General features: G+C 43.6%; 2 non-coding genes across 2 annotated transcripts; one reads left to right on the forward strand and one right to left on the reverse strand.

Moving 5' to 3' along the window:
- The first annotated feature begins 1,050 nt into the window (after positions 1 to 1,050).
- TRNAV-CAC (transfer RNA valine (anticodon CAC)) lies at positions 1,051 to 1,123 on the forward strand. The gene has a single exon. It is a non-coding gene; the product is annotated as a tRNA-Val (tRNA).
- Positions 1,124 to 2,467: 1,344 nt separating this feature from the next.
- Positions 2,468 to 2,541, reverse strand: TRNAN-GUU (transfer RNA asparagine (anticodon GUU)). The gene has a single exon. It is a non-coding gene; the product is annotated as a tRNA-Asn (tRNA).
- Between the last annotated feature and the right edge of the window lie 10,952 nt (positions 2,542 to 13,493).

A 13,493-nucleotide genomic window follows, 5' to 3' on the forward strand; every position in this document is an offset into this window, starting at 1 on the left:
ATGGAAACTCTAATGAGCTGCGGGATCTCGAAGCTCTGGGGGCAGGGCCCTCCTCCAAGTCTTAGCTTAACAACAACAACAAAAAAAAAACAGATAGGCGCAGAAAACTACATTGTGTCCTAACTGAATCCGCAGACCCCTTTGCCTGAGGGATTGTTGGTGCTTTTCCCGAGGACTTTCTCCAGCACTTTGCTGCTGGCAGTCGAATTTCAAATGTAGTTGAATTTCCTGTGCTGGAAGCCAAAGTACTAGAAAACTGCAGGTTGTACAATTTTCATGGACAAATTCTTAGGTTAGCTCACTCGCCTGGTTCCCGTAGTCCAGTGCTTCTCACCTTTGCCTCATGCGGGAAAGGTCCCTGTTTAGAAACCGGGCGGAAACAGGTTTTCTTTTGCGGATAGACAAGTGTTCGCCAATAGCCTTGTAAGGGGAAGAAGGAAAAAAAAAAAAAAAAAAACATTGCAAGAAGACTTCCAATTACTCAGCATCTTGGGCCAGACCTCATTTCTCTGCTGTAAATCAGATTTCAGACCAGGACACAATTCTCATCTGGTTCTTGGGAGGCGGGGCACCAAACGAGACATGCTTTATGTTAGTTCCAGAGAGTTCTAAAGGTTCCCTTTGTTCTCTTCTATCACCTGAACCTTCTCCACCGGCTGACACTGAAAAAGAAAAGGGCCTCAGGAAGCACCGAGCGACCCCTTTGGGCAAAGGGGACTGAGCCTCCCGATATTCCCTGGCTTAGGGTTCCTAGCCTACCCTCGAAACAAGGACAGTGGGGCTCCACACGTTTGCTTTGAGTTCTCACACCAAAAGCAAACGAAAGTGGCAGGAACAAGAGAAAGAGAAAGAGATACCAAAGAGGCATTAAAGCTAAGCCTTGATAGAAATGACCAGTCAAGGCAAATGCAGTGAGCCTTGGTTCGCTTGGTGCTTAACGAGGCCCTTTCCAGGACTTTGCTGCTGGCAGTGGAATTTCGAACTGGGATTGAATTTCGCCACTGAAAGCCACAAAAGTTAAAGAAGAGCAGCATAGAGTTTTTCCTGGGTGTTTCTGTAGTGCAGTGGTTATTACGTTCGCCTCACACGCGAAAGGTCCCCGGTTCGAAAGCGGGCGGAAACAGTTGCTCTTTACTCCTCAAAGCGGATTGCTACTGTTTCTCATTGCTTTAGATCTAGAATCAGACTCGAGTCCCAGAAATTCCCAGAGGAAATGCACAAACTGTGATGACCCATAGGAAGGTGCAATACAACCAGAAGTACTGCAAGATTTATGCCACTTTATATGAACCTAAATCCTAGGGTGTAGCTATGGAAATGGATCCTAAGGGGGTAGAAGCAGGGCGGAGGGAACATAATGTTGGATATGGCCAGGTTTACTTATTGACATAGATGCACTAGATAGAAATTCTGGAGCCACTGTGTTTTGAGCAGCTGCCAGCGATTCTAAATTGTTCACTTGAAGCAGTTGACTGAAAACTTCCACCCAAAGGTGGTCTACAGTAAATGAACTTGAAATGCCAGAGCGTCTTTGATGCATTTATTGTAGAGGAAAACACCGTAAGCCTTGGGAGGATTAGAAAGCTACAGGAAATTTATCACGTAAGACATGTTCATTCACCCACATCAACAGCCCCAGGTTTGGTCAGGAAGACATTACCTATAACAAGTATGTGAGAAATACATTTAAGGGACCTGTCCTTGCATATTCAAAGCATTCTGTGGTGGCGACTTTACGAAGAATAGTGGGAACCACTGCCATTGACCTGGGATTTCTCAAATTAATGGGAGTCTTAGTGAGGGTTGCTAAATAAACAGAACGAGGGATTATAAATAGATAGCTAGATAACTAATGGTGATTACAACTTTATTTGTAATTATAAAAGAATAGAACCAACTTAATTTGTAAAGTATATGGCGAGAGTTAAATAATGCTAAAACCAAACCCGTTGCTGTCGAGTCGATTCGGACTCATAGCGAACCTGTAGGACACAAAACTGCCCCACAGGGTTTCCAAGGAGCGCCTGGTGGATTCAAACTGCTGACCTTTTGGTTAGCAGCCTTAGCACTTAACCACTACACCAACCCAAACCAAAAACCCAGGGCAGTCAAGTCGATAGCGACCCTATAGGGCAGAGTAGAGCTGCCCCATAGTTTCCAAGGAGCACCTGGCGGATTCGAACTGCCGACTCTTTTCTTAGCAGCCGTAGCACTCAACCATGACGCCACCAAGGATTCCAACACTACTCCACCGGGGCTTAAATAAATAACACTACAAATAAATAATATGGGGAAAAAAAATTTCTTAGTCAAAAACAACTCCCATGATTCTTTCAGTCATTTCCGAGTTCTCAGTTTCCAAGCAAAGAGGATAGAAGGGTGACTACCATTTCTCTCTGCTTTTCGCTAGTAAGATTTATGGAGCAGAAACGCTGGGAATATCTTAACACGTGCAAAACCTAGGGACCGTCCCTGGGTGGGCTCGAACCACCAGCCTTTCGGTTAACAGCCGAACGCGCTAACCGATTGCGCCACAGAGACCGCAGATAACCCCACTTGTTTGTACAAGGAGTGAACGCCTTTGAACCACTGGACGGTGCCAGCGGCTTTCTGCAGTAAGACCCGCACAAGCCCTCGGAAAATCCGGCAGGTTGGGGTGACAAATGGTGTTGTTGATCGCGTTAAAATCAGTGCGTTGGGTGAGTCTGAAGCTAGGAGGGCAGCCGAATGGCCTTCGCCCCTCCTTGCTCCTCCTCCGCCTCAGATGCCTGCGACCCCCGGAGACCCCGGGTCTGCAACCCCTGCCACTGCTTCTCCCCCTTCGCCCGCCCGCCCGCAACATAAGTGCGGAAAGGGGAGCGGTGAAGAGGGGCGAAGGAAAGCAGGGAGGCGTGGGTGAGAACAAGACCTCCAGGAGGCAGGTGCAGAGACTCGGGCCAGGTGCTGGGGAGGAGAGAAAGGTTTCTATCCTGTAGCACAATGGGGAGGGAGGAGCTGAGAGATGGCAAGAAGTGAGAGAAAAGCAGAGCACCTGTGGCTGTTCAAGAACAAAACAGTGTGAAAGTTTTTATGTCAATAAAGTTTAAAGACCAGTGAGCGCTGACAGGTTTGTGGTGCGCCCTGATCGTATAGTGGTTAGTACTCTGCGTTGTGGCCGCAGCAACCTCGGTTCGAATCCGAGTCACGGCAGTGTCTGGCGCTAATTTTGTCACTCACTGGCGCGCTTCGTTTGGTTTGCAGTTCATTCCCGCACGGGCATCGCTCCCCATCTGCGCCTAGAACTAGAAGGCAGCGGGCCTTACAGCTAGAGGTCAGAAGGGAAGGAACCCCGACAGCGTGCATACCTGGAGCCAGGTCTAAGGGAAACCTTGAGTGCGCCCCACATCCGGGCAAAATGTGAAATGCCTCTCACTCAGCCTAACAAGTACCTTCCACTGTTGAGATGATGTGGTCATAACCGTTTTCCTAGTAAAGGTATTTCAAATACCAGCTGGGCTTTTGTACACGAAACCAGAATAAGCTTTTAATGCATTTACAGTAAAATCCAAACCTCCTGCCATAGTCCGTTTGCGGGCCATGTCCCTCACCGCTTGTCCCTCAGTTTTTATGCTAACAGTACATTATTGAAGTGTATGAGTATCACTTATTAATGAAGATCAAAGACCACAGCTTCAGTATGGATTGCACCTCAACATAAAGAAAACAAAAATCCTCACAACTGGACCAATGAGCAACATCATGATAAACAGAGAAAAGATTGAAGTTGTCAAGGATTTCATTTTACTTGGCTCCACAATCAACAGCCATGGAAGCAGCAGTCAAGAAATCAAAAGACGTGCTGCATTGATTGGGTACATCTGCTGCAAAGGACCTCTTTAAAGTGTTGAAGAGCAAAGATGTCACCTTGAAGACTAAGGTGTGCCTGACCCAAGCCATGGTATTTTCAATCGCATCATAGGCATGTGACAGCTGGACAATGCATAAGGAAGACCAATGAAGAATTGTTGCCTTTGAATTGTGGTGTTGGCGAAGAATATTGAATATACCATGGACTGCCAGAAGAAGGAATAACTCTGTCTTGGAAAAAGTACAACCGGAATGCTCCTAAGAAGCAAGGATGGAGTGACTGCATCTTACATACTTTGGACATGTTATCAGGAGGGATCAGTATCTCGAGAAGGACATCATGCTTGGCAAAGTACAGGGTCAGCAGAAAAGAGGAAGACCCTAAACAAGGTGGATTGACACACTGGCTGCAACAATGGGCTCAAGCATACCGATTGTAAGGATGGTGCAGGACCGGGCAGTGTATCCTTCTGTTGTGCATAGGGTCAGTACGAGTCAGAGCCGACTCGACAGCACCTAACAACAATAATACAGAAATCTTTAGTGAACAATTACTGAATTTTGACAAATGTAATCAAGTTACAGAAAGTTTCCATCATCCCACCAAGGTCCAAGGAGCTCCTTTCTGGGTAATCCCCATCCCCTACCCGCCTCTCGGTTTAATTAATCACTCTTCTGAGGTCTCTCACTAGAGATTAGTTTTGCCTATTCTTGAAACGCACATGAATGAACGCACATTTTTTGTGTCTGACTCTATTTCTTTTTTTCCACACATTATGTTTTCAAGATATGTCTATGTTGTTCGTCTATCACTTCTTCATTGTAGTATTGTTGATGTTATTCCAATGTGTGAGTAAACCACAGTCGATGGACATTTGGGCTATTTCCAGTTTCGGCTATTGTGAAAACGCTCCTATGAGTATGCTCGCCTGAGTCTTTGTGTGGACACGTGCATCCATTTCCCTTAAAGTACTGAAATTGCTGGATCAAAGAATAGGTGCCAGTTTAACCTTGATAGAAGCTGCCAAACTGTCCCTAGGATGGTTTCTCACCAGCAAAGCCAGTTGCAGTTGTTCCACATCCTTGTCAGCACTTGGTGTTCTCTGCCTTTTAAATGCACCGTTCTGGTGGGTTTGTAAGGGTAACTTTTCATGGTTTAAATTTGTGTTTTCCAATGAGTAATGTATTTTTTTTTAATGACATGGGTCTTGTTTTCCTAAGCCTTCTGGCCATTTAGAAATCCTCCTTTGTGGAGAAAGTTTATTCAATATTTTGCACACTGTTATTTGAGTTGACTTTTTATTGCTGATCTCTAAAAGTTCTGTATACAAGATTTGAGTCACTTTGCAGATAATCATGTTGTAAATATTTTCTCCCAGTCTGTGGCTTGCCTTTTCACTTTCTTAGGTGGTTTTTCATGAACAGAAGCTTTTAATTTCAATGAAATCTAATGTATCTTAAAAAATTTTTTTTTCCTTATGTATAAGGCCTATTGTGTTCTCTAAGAAAAATCTTTTTACCCCAGGATGGTGAATGTATTCTCCCCAATTTTCTTCTAGGGACTTTACCATTGTTGTTTTAATTTTTGAATCTCTGACATCTCAGATTCCTCTCCTGATCACAATAAGCTTGTCTTGGCCTCACAGGAATCTTCTCTATATTGCAAAACATTCACAATAGTTACCCGCTTTGCTCTCTGACAGCTACAGGAGCCATGCATCCCTCCATCTCCCCCTTATTACCCCTCCATCTCTGACATTCTCTCTCTCCTTTTCTGTAGCTGAGAAACCCCGAAAAAACTGAAACAGAGAATTGGAGAGGCCTAGTCTAATCTGTGTTCAAGAAGGCAGGCTCTGGGTTAGGAATCTGATTCAGCCCTTGTATGGCCTGGATAGGTGTCTTAAACTTCATGTGCCTCAGCATTTTCATCCTTTGAAAGTTAAGTTTTAACAAAGAAAAAGCAAAAACAAACAAATGAACAAAAACCACTGGTTGGGAAAATCGTGCCCTTTCTTCCAGCAGTCGCTGTCCTTGGTGCAGTGCTTACCATGTTCCATTCACACCCAGAGTTCAAGTGTTCTCACTCTGGGAAAGGTGAAGACATGCCTGCTCACTGGAAACCAGGACGCGGTGCTTGGCCTTGTTCTGCTTTGGTTCAAACTGGAGACAGGGATACAACTGGACTAGATCACCTGTCCCCCCGCCCCCAGCTACTGAGGGCTCAGTTCCAGAGGACTCTGACTTCACTGTAGCTTTAGATCAGGAAATTTCATAACATGTTTTTTTCCCTTTCCTTCCTTCTTTGATCTGTCTCCTGCACCTCTTCCCCTGCCCACCCAGAGGAAAGGATTCACTGCTATTCTCTCCTGGTGTCCCTTTGATTTCTTTTGCACAGGATGAAGGGGCCAGTTGTCCTTCCCCTACAGGAGCAGAAAGAGCAGCCGGCCCCAGGGGAACCACAGCTCACCCACTGCGCCCTTTCGCATCACACATGTGTGCTTGGCAGGGTTCAGAATATAGCTCAGCCTTAAGCTTCTCTGCAAGTTGAACCAGAAGGGTGTGGGGGTTCCAGATCGCCAAGGCAAGATAACTGAGAGCTCCTAAAAATCAAACACCTATGCTCATACAAAGACTTCACCAAAAGAGTAAGATGATTACCTACAGACTGGGAAAAAGTTTTTAGCTGTGACATTTCTGATGACTAAAATCTTCATGATACTGCGAAAACTCAACTACAAAAAGACAAATAACCCAAAGAAAAAATGGGCAAAAGATATGAACAGGCATCACTAAAGAAGACATTCAGGTAGCTAACAGATACATGAAGAAATGCTCAGGATCATTAGCCAGTAGAGAAATGTAAATCAAAACTACAGTGAGATCCCATCGCACTCCAACTAGGCTGACATTCATCCAAAATACACAAAATAATAAATGTTGGAGAGGTTGTGGAGAGACTGGAACGCTTGTACACTGCTGGAGAGAATGGAAAATTGTACAACCACATTGGAAATGAATTTGGCGCTTCCTTAAAAAACGAGAAATAGAACGACCATAGGATCCAACAATCCCACTCCTTGGAATATATCCTAGAGAAATAAGAGCCTTTATACGAACAGATATATGCACACCCATGTTCACTGCAGCACTGGAAGCAACCAAGGTGCCCAACAATGGATGAATGGATAAATAAATTACAGTATATTTACACAGTGGAATACTATGCATCGACAAAGAACAGCGATGGATCTGTGAAACATTTCATAACATGGACGAATCTGGAAGCCATTTTGCTGAGTGAAATTAGTCAGTTGCAAGAGGACAAATATTGTATAAGTCCAGTATTATAAGAACAGAGAAAAAATATTCTTTGTTGCTTACTAGAGGAGGAGGGAGGAAGGGAGGGAGGGAGAGAGGGAGGGAGGGAGGGAGGGAGAGGGATATTCACTAATTAGATAGTAGATAAGAACTACTTTAGGTGAAGGGAAAGACAACACACAATACAGGTGAGGTCAGCACAACTGGACTAAGCCAAAAGCAAAGAAGTTTCCTGAATAAACTGAATGCTTCTAAGGCCAGCGTAGCAGGGGTAGGAGTTTGGAAACCATGGTTTCAGGGGACATCTAAGTCAATTGGCGTAATAAAGTCTATTAAGAAAACATTCTGCATCCTACTTTGGAGAGCAGCTTCTGGGGTCTTAAACGCTAGCAAGCAGCCTTCTAAGATTCATCAATTGGTTTCAACCCACCTGAACCAAAGGAGAATGAAGAATACCAAGGACACAAGGTAGTTATGAGCCCAAGAGACAGAAAGAGCTGCACAAGCCAGAGACTACATCAGCCTGAGACCAGAAGAACTAGGTGGTGCCTGGCTTCAACAGATGACTGCCCTGACAGGGAACACAACAGAGAGACCCTGAGGGACTAGGAGAGCAGTGGGATGCAGACCCTAAATTGTTGTAAAAAGACCAGACTTAATGGTCTGACTGAGACTAGAAGGACCCCAGAGTTCATGGTCCCCAGACCTTCTGTTAGCCCAAGACAGGAACCATTCCTGACGAAAACTCTTCAGACAGGGATTGGACTGGACAATGGGTTGGAGAGGGATGCTGCTGAGGAGTGAGCTTCTTGGATCAGGTGGACATTTGAGACTCTGTTGGCATCTCCTGCCTGGAGGGGAGATGAGAGGGTGGAGGGGTTACAAGCTGGCGAAATGGACACTAAAAGAGAGAGTGGAATGTCTCACTAGGGGGAGAATAACTGGGAGTGTGTAGCAAGGTGTATATGGGTTTATGTGTTAGATACTGACTTGATTTGTAAACTTTCACTTAAACCACAATAAAAATTATTAAAAAAAAAGTAAATTCTAGTTTCGTGTAAAAAAGCCAGGCTTGTATTTGAAATACCTTTACCAGGAAAACGGTTATGACCACATCATCTCAACAGTGGAAGATGCTTCTAAGGCTGAGTGAGAGGCATTTCACCTTTTGCCCCGGATATGGGGCGCACGCAAGGTTTCCCTTAGACCAGGCTCCAGGTATGCTCACTGTCAGGGTTCCTGTCCTTCTGACCCCTAGCTGGAAGGCTTGCTGCCTTCTAGCCGCAGGTGGGGAGCGATGCAGTGCGGGAATGAAATGCAAACCAAGCCATAAGAAGCGCGCCGGTACGTGACAAAACATGTGCCAGATACTGCCATGACTCGGATTCGAACCGAGGTTGCTGCGGCCACATTGCAGAGTACTCACCAGTATACGATCACGGCGCACCACAAACCTACCAGCGCTCGCTGGTCTTCTTAAACTGTACTGAGAGAAAAACATTCACAATGTTTTGTCGTTTTGTTCTTGAACAGCCACAGGTTCTCCTCTCTTCTCCCATTTCCTGCCCTCTCTCACCTCCTCCTTCCCCGTTGTGCTACACCTTAAAAACCATTCTCTCTTCCCCAGGACCTCGCCTGAGTCTCTGCACAGGCCTCCTGAAGGTCTGGTTATCCTCTACGCCTCCCAGCTTTCCTTCGCTCTTCTTCACCAACCCCCTTTCCCCGTTTATTTTCCGCGCTCCCGCCACACCGACCGCAACCGAGGAGAGCAGGGGACGTCCAGGGCTCGGGCGGGCGGGCGAAGGCGGAGCAGCCATGTCGTGGACCCCACTGGGCTCAGGCGGGGGTTGCAGACCCGGGGGTCTCCGGGGGTCGCTGGCATCTGAGGCGGACGAGGAGCAAGGAGGGGCGAAGGCCATTCGGCTGCCCTCCTAGCTTCAGACTCACCCAAACGCACTGGTTTCAACGCGAAGAACAACAGGATTTGTCGCCCCGACGTGTCGCGTTTTTCGAGGTTTTGCGCAATTGGCTCCGCAGAAAGCGTCTGGCACCGCCTAGCGCTTCACAGGCGTTCACTTCTTGTTGAAAAGGAAACATTTATCCGTGTTCTCTGTGGCGAAATCGATTAGCGCGTTCGGCTGTTGACCGAAAGTTTGGTGGTTTAGCCCACCCAGGGACGCGCCTCAAATTTTATAAGTGTTAAGATGTCCCCAGAGCTTCTGCTCCTTATATCTTACTATATAAAGGCAGAGAGCAACTTAGTTAGCCTTCTATTGTCTTTGCTTGGAAACTGAGAGCTCAGTAATGATTGAAAGGGGAATCATCGGAGTTGCTTTTTGTTTTGTTTTTTACAAAGAATGTAATCAATATCATTTAATGGTACGTGTAAAATGGTTGAGCGGGTTATGTTTTGCTGTGTATATTCTCAACAACAAAATAAATAAAATTATATAAAAAATTGGAATTCGAAATTTAAAACACACATTTTTGTTAGCATAAAAATGAAATATTAGGTAAAAATCTAACTAAAATATGTAGCAGATCTATATGAGGAAAACTACAAAACTTTGGTGAAACATATAAAAGGAAATCTAAATAAATGGAGAGTTATACCATGTTTATCCATAGGAAGACTTAATATTATTAAGATGACAATTTTTCCCAGCTTGATCTACAGATTCGATACAATTCCAATCAAAATCCCAGCAAATTATTTTTTTAATAATTTTTATTGTGCTTTAAGTGAAAGTTTACAAATCAAGTCAGCCTGTCACGTATAAGCTTATACACACCTTACTCCATACTCCCACTTAACTCTCCCCCTAATGAGTCAGCCGGCTCCCTCCTTCCAGCCTCTCTTTTTGTGCCGGTTTTGCCAGTTTCTAACCCTCTCTACCCTCCCACCTCCCCTCCAAAAAGGAGATGCCAAGACAGTCTCAAGAGTCCACCTGATACAAGTAGCTCACTCATCATCAGCATCTCTCTCCAACCCATTGCCCAGTCCCTTCCACATCTGCTGTTGTCTTCTGGAATGGTTCCTGTCCTGGGCCAACAGAAGGTTTGGGGACCATGACCACTGGGATTCTTCTAGTCTCAGTCAGACCATTAAGTCTGGTCTTTTTATGAGAATTTGGGGTCTGTATCCCACTGATCTCCTGCTCCCTCAGGGGTTCTCTGTTGTGCTTCCTGTCAGGGCAGTCACCAGTTGTGGCCGGGCACCATCTAGTTCTTCTGGTCTCAGGATGATGTAAGTCTCTGGTTCATGTGGCCCTTTCTGTCTCCTGGGCTCATAGTTATCATGTGACCTTGGTGTTCTTCATTCTCCTTTCATCCAGGTGGGTTGAAACCAATTGATGCATCTTAGATGGCCGCTTCTTAGCATTTAAGGCCCCAGACGCCACACTTCAAAGTGGGGTGCGGAATGTTTTCATAACAAAATTATTTTTGCCAGTTGACTTAGAAGTCCCCTTAAGCCATAGTCCCCAAACCCCCGACCTAGCTCCACTGACCTTTGAAGCATTTAGTTTATCCCAGAAACTTCTTTGCTTTTGGTCCAGTCCAGTTGAGCTGACCTTCCATGTATTGAGTATTGTCCTTCCCTTCACCTAGTAGTTATCTACTAACTAATCAGTAAATAACCCTCTCCCACCCTCCCTCCCCCCCCCCGTAACCACAAAAGAATGTGTTCTTCTCAGTTTATACTATTTCTCAAGATCTTATAATAGTGGTCTTATACAATATTTGTCCTTTTGCCTCTGACTTGCACTCAGCATAATGCCTTCCAGGTTCCTCCATGTTGTGAAATGTTTCACAGATTCATCACTATTCTTTATTGATGTGTAGTATTCCATGGTGTGAATATACCATAATTTATTTAACCATTCATCCGTCGATGGACACCTTCGTTGCTTCCAGCTTTTTGCTATTGTAAACAGAGCTGCAATAAACATGGGTGTGCATATATCTGTTTGTATGAAGGCTCTTGTATCTCTAGGGTATATTCCCAGGAGTGGGATTTTTGGGTTGTATTATGGTAGTTCTATTTCTAACTTTTTAAGAAAATGCCAGATAGATTTCCAAAGTGGTTGTACCATTTTATATTCCCACCAGCAGTGTATAAGAGTTCAAGTCTGTCTGCAGCCTTGCCAACATTTATTATTTTGTGTTTTTTGGATTAATGCCAGCCCTGTTGCAGTGAGATGGAATCTCATGGTAGTTTTAATTTGCATTCTCTAATGGTTAATGATCGGGAGCATTTTCTCATGTATCTGTTAACTGCCTGAATATCTTCTTTAGAGAAGTGTGTGTTCTTATCCTTTGCCCACTTCTTGATTGGGTTGTTTGTCTTTTTGTGGTTGAGTTCTGACAGAATCATATAGATTTTAGAGATCAGGTGCTGTTCAGAGATGTCATAGCTGAAAATTTTTTCCCAATGTGTAGGTGGTCTTTTTACTCTTTTGGTGAAGTCTTTAGATGAGCATAGGTGTTTGATTTTTAGGAGCTCCCAGTTATCTGGTTTCTCTTCATCATTTTTGGTAATGTTGTGTATTCTGTTTATGCCTTGTATTAGGGCTCCTAACGTTGTCCCTATTTTTTCTTCCATGATCTTTATCGTTTTAGTCTTTATGTTTAGGTCTTTGATCCACTTGGAGTTAGTTTTTGTGCATGGCGTGAGGTATGGGTCCTGTTTCATTTTTTTGCAAAGGGATATCCAGTTATGCCAGCACCATTTGTTGTTAAAAAGACTATCTTTTCCCCAATTAACTGACACTGGGCCCTTGTCAAATATCAGCTGCTCATATGTGGATGGATTTATATCCGGGTTCTCAATTCTGTTCCATTGGTCTATGTGCCCATTGTTGTACCAGTACCAGGCTGTTTTGACTATTGTGGCTGTATAATATGTTCTAAAATCAGGTAGAGTGAGGCCTCCCTCTTTCTTCTTCTTTTTCAGTAATGCTTTACTTATCCGGGGCTTCTTTCCCTTCCATATGAAGTTGGTGATTTGTTTCTCCATCACATTAAAAAATGTCATTGGAATTTGGATCAGAAGTGCATTGTATGCATAGGTGACTTTTGGTAGAATAGACATTTTTACTATGTTAAGTCTTCCTGTCCATGATCAAGTATGTTTTTCCACTTATGTAGATCCTTTTTAGTTTCTTCCACTAGTACTTTGTAGTTTTCTTTGTATAGGTCTTTTACATCTTTGGTAAGATTTATTCCTAAGTATTTTATCTTCTTGGGGGCTACTGTGAATGGTACTGATTTGGTGATTTCCTCTTCGATGTTCTTTTTGTTCCTGTAGAGGAATCCAAGTGATTTTTGTATGTTTATCTTATAACCTGAGACTCTGCCAAACTCTTCTATTAGTTTCAGTAGTTTTCTGAAGGATTCCTTAGGGTTTTCTGTGTATAAGATCATGTCATCTGCAAATAGAGATAATTTTACTTCTTCCTTGCCAGTCTGGATGCTCTTTATTTCTGTGTCTAGCCCAATTGCTCTGGCTAGGACCTCTAGCACAATGTTGAATAAGAGCTGTGATAAAGGGCATCCTTGTCTGGTTCCCGTTCTCAAGGGGAATGCTTTCAGGCTCTCTCCATTTAGAGTGATGTTGGCTGTTGGCTTTGTATCCAAAAAGATGCCCTTCATTATGTTGAGGTATTTTCCTTCAATTCCTATTTTGCTGAGAGTTTTTATCATGAATGTGTGTCAAATGCCTTTTCTGCATTAATTCATAAGATCATGTGGGTTTTGTCTTTTGTTTTATTTATATGGTGGATTACATTAATGGTTTTTCTAATATTAAACCAGCCTTGCATAAAAAAAAAATCTGGTATAAATCCCACTTGGTCGTGGTGGATTATTTTTTGATATGTTGTTGAATTCTATTGGCTAGAATTTTGTTGAGGATTTTTGCATCTATATTCATGAGGCATATAGGTCTGTAATTTTCTTTTTTGTGCTGTCTTTACCTGGTTTTGGTATCAGGGATATGGTGGCTTCATAGAATGAGTTAGGTAGTATTCCATCATTTTCTATGCTTTGAAATATCTTTAGTAGTAGTGGTGTTAACTCTTCTCTGAAAGTTTGGTAGAGCTCTGCAGTGAAGCTCTCTGGGCCAGGGCCTTTTTTTGTTGGGAGTTTTTTGATTACCTTTTCAATCTCTTTTTTTGTTATGGGTCTATTTAGTTGTTCTACTTCTGATTGTGTTAGTTTAGGTAGGTAGTCTTTTTCTAGGAATTCATCCATTTCTTCTAAGTTCGCAAATTTGTTAAGAGTACAATTTTTCTTGATAATCTGATATGATTCTTTTAATTTCAGTTGGG

Source organism: Elephas maximus, chromosome 3 (genome assembly GCF_024166365.1).
Source record: "Elephas maximus indicus isolate mEleMax1 chromosome 3, mEleMax1 primary haplotype, whole genome shotgun sequence".
Classification (NCBI taxonomy): Eukaryota; Metazoa; Chordata; class Mammalia; order Proboscidea; family Elephantidae; genus Elephas; species Elephas maximus.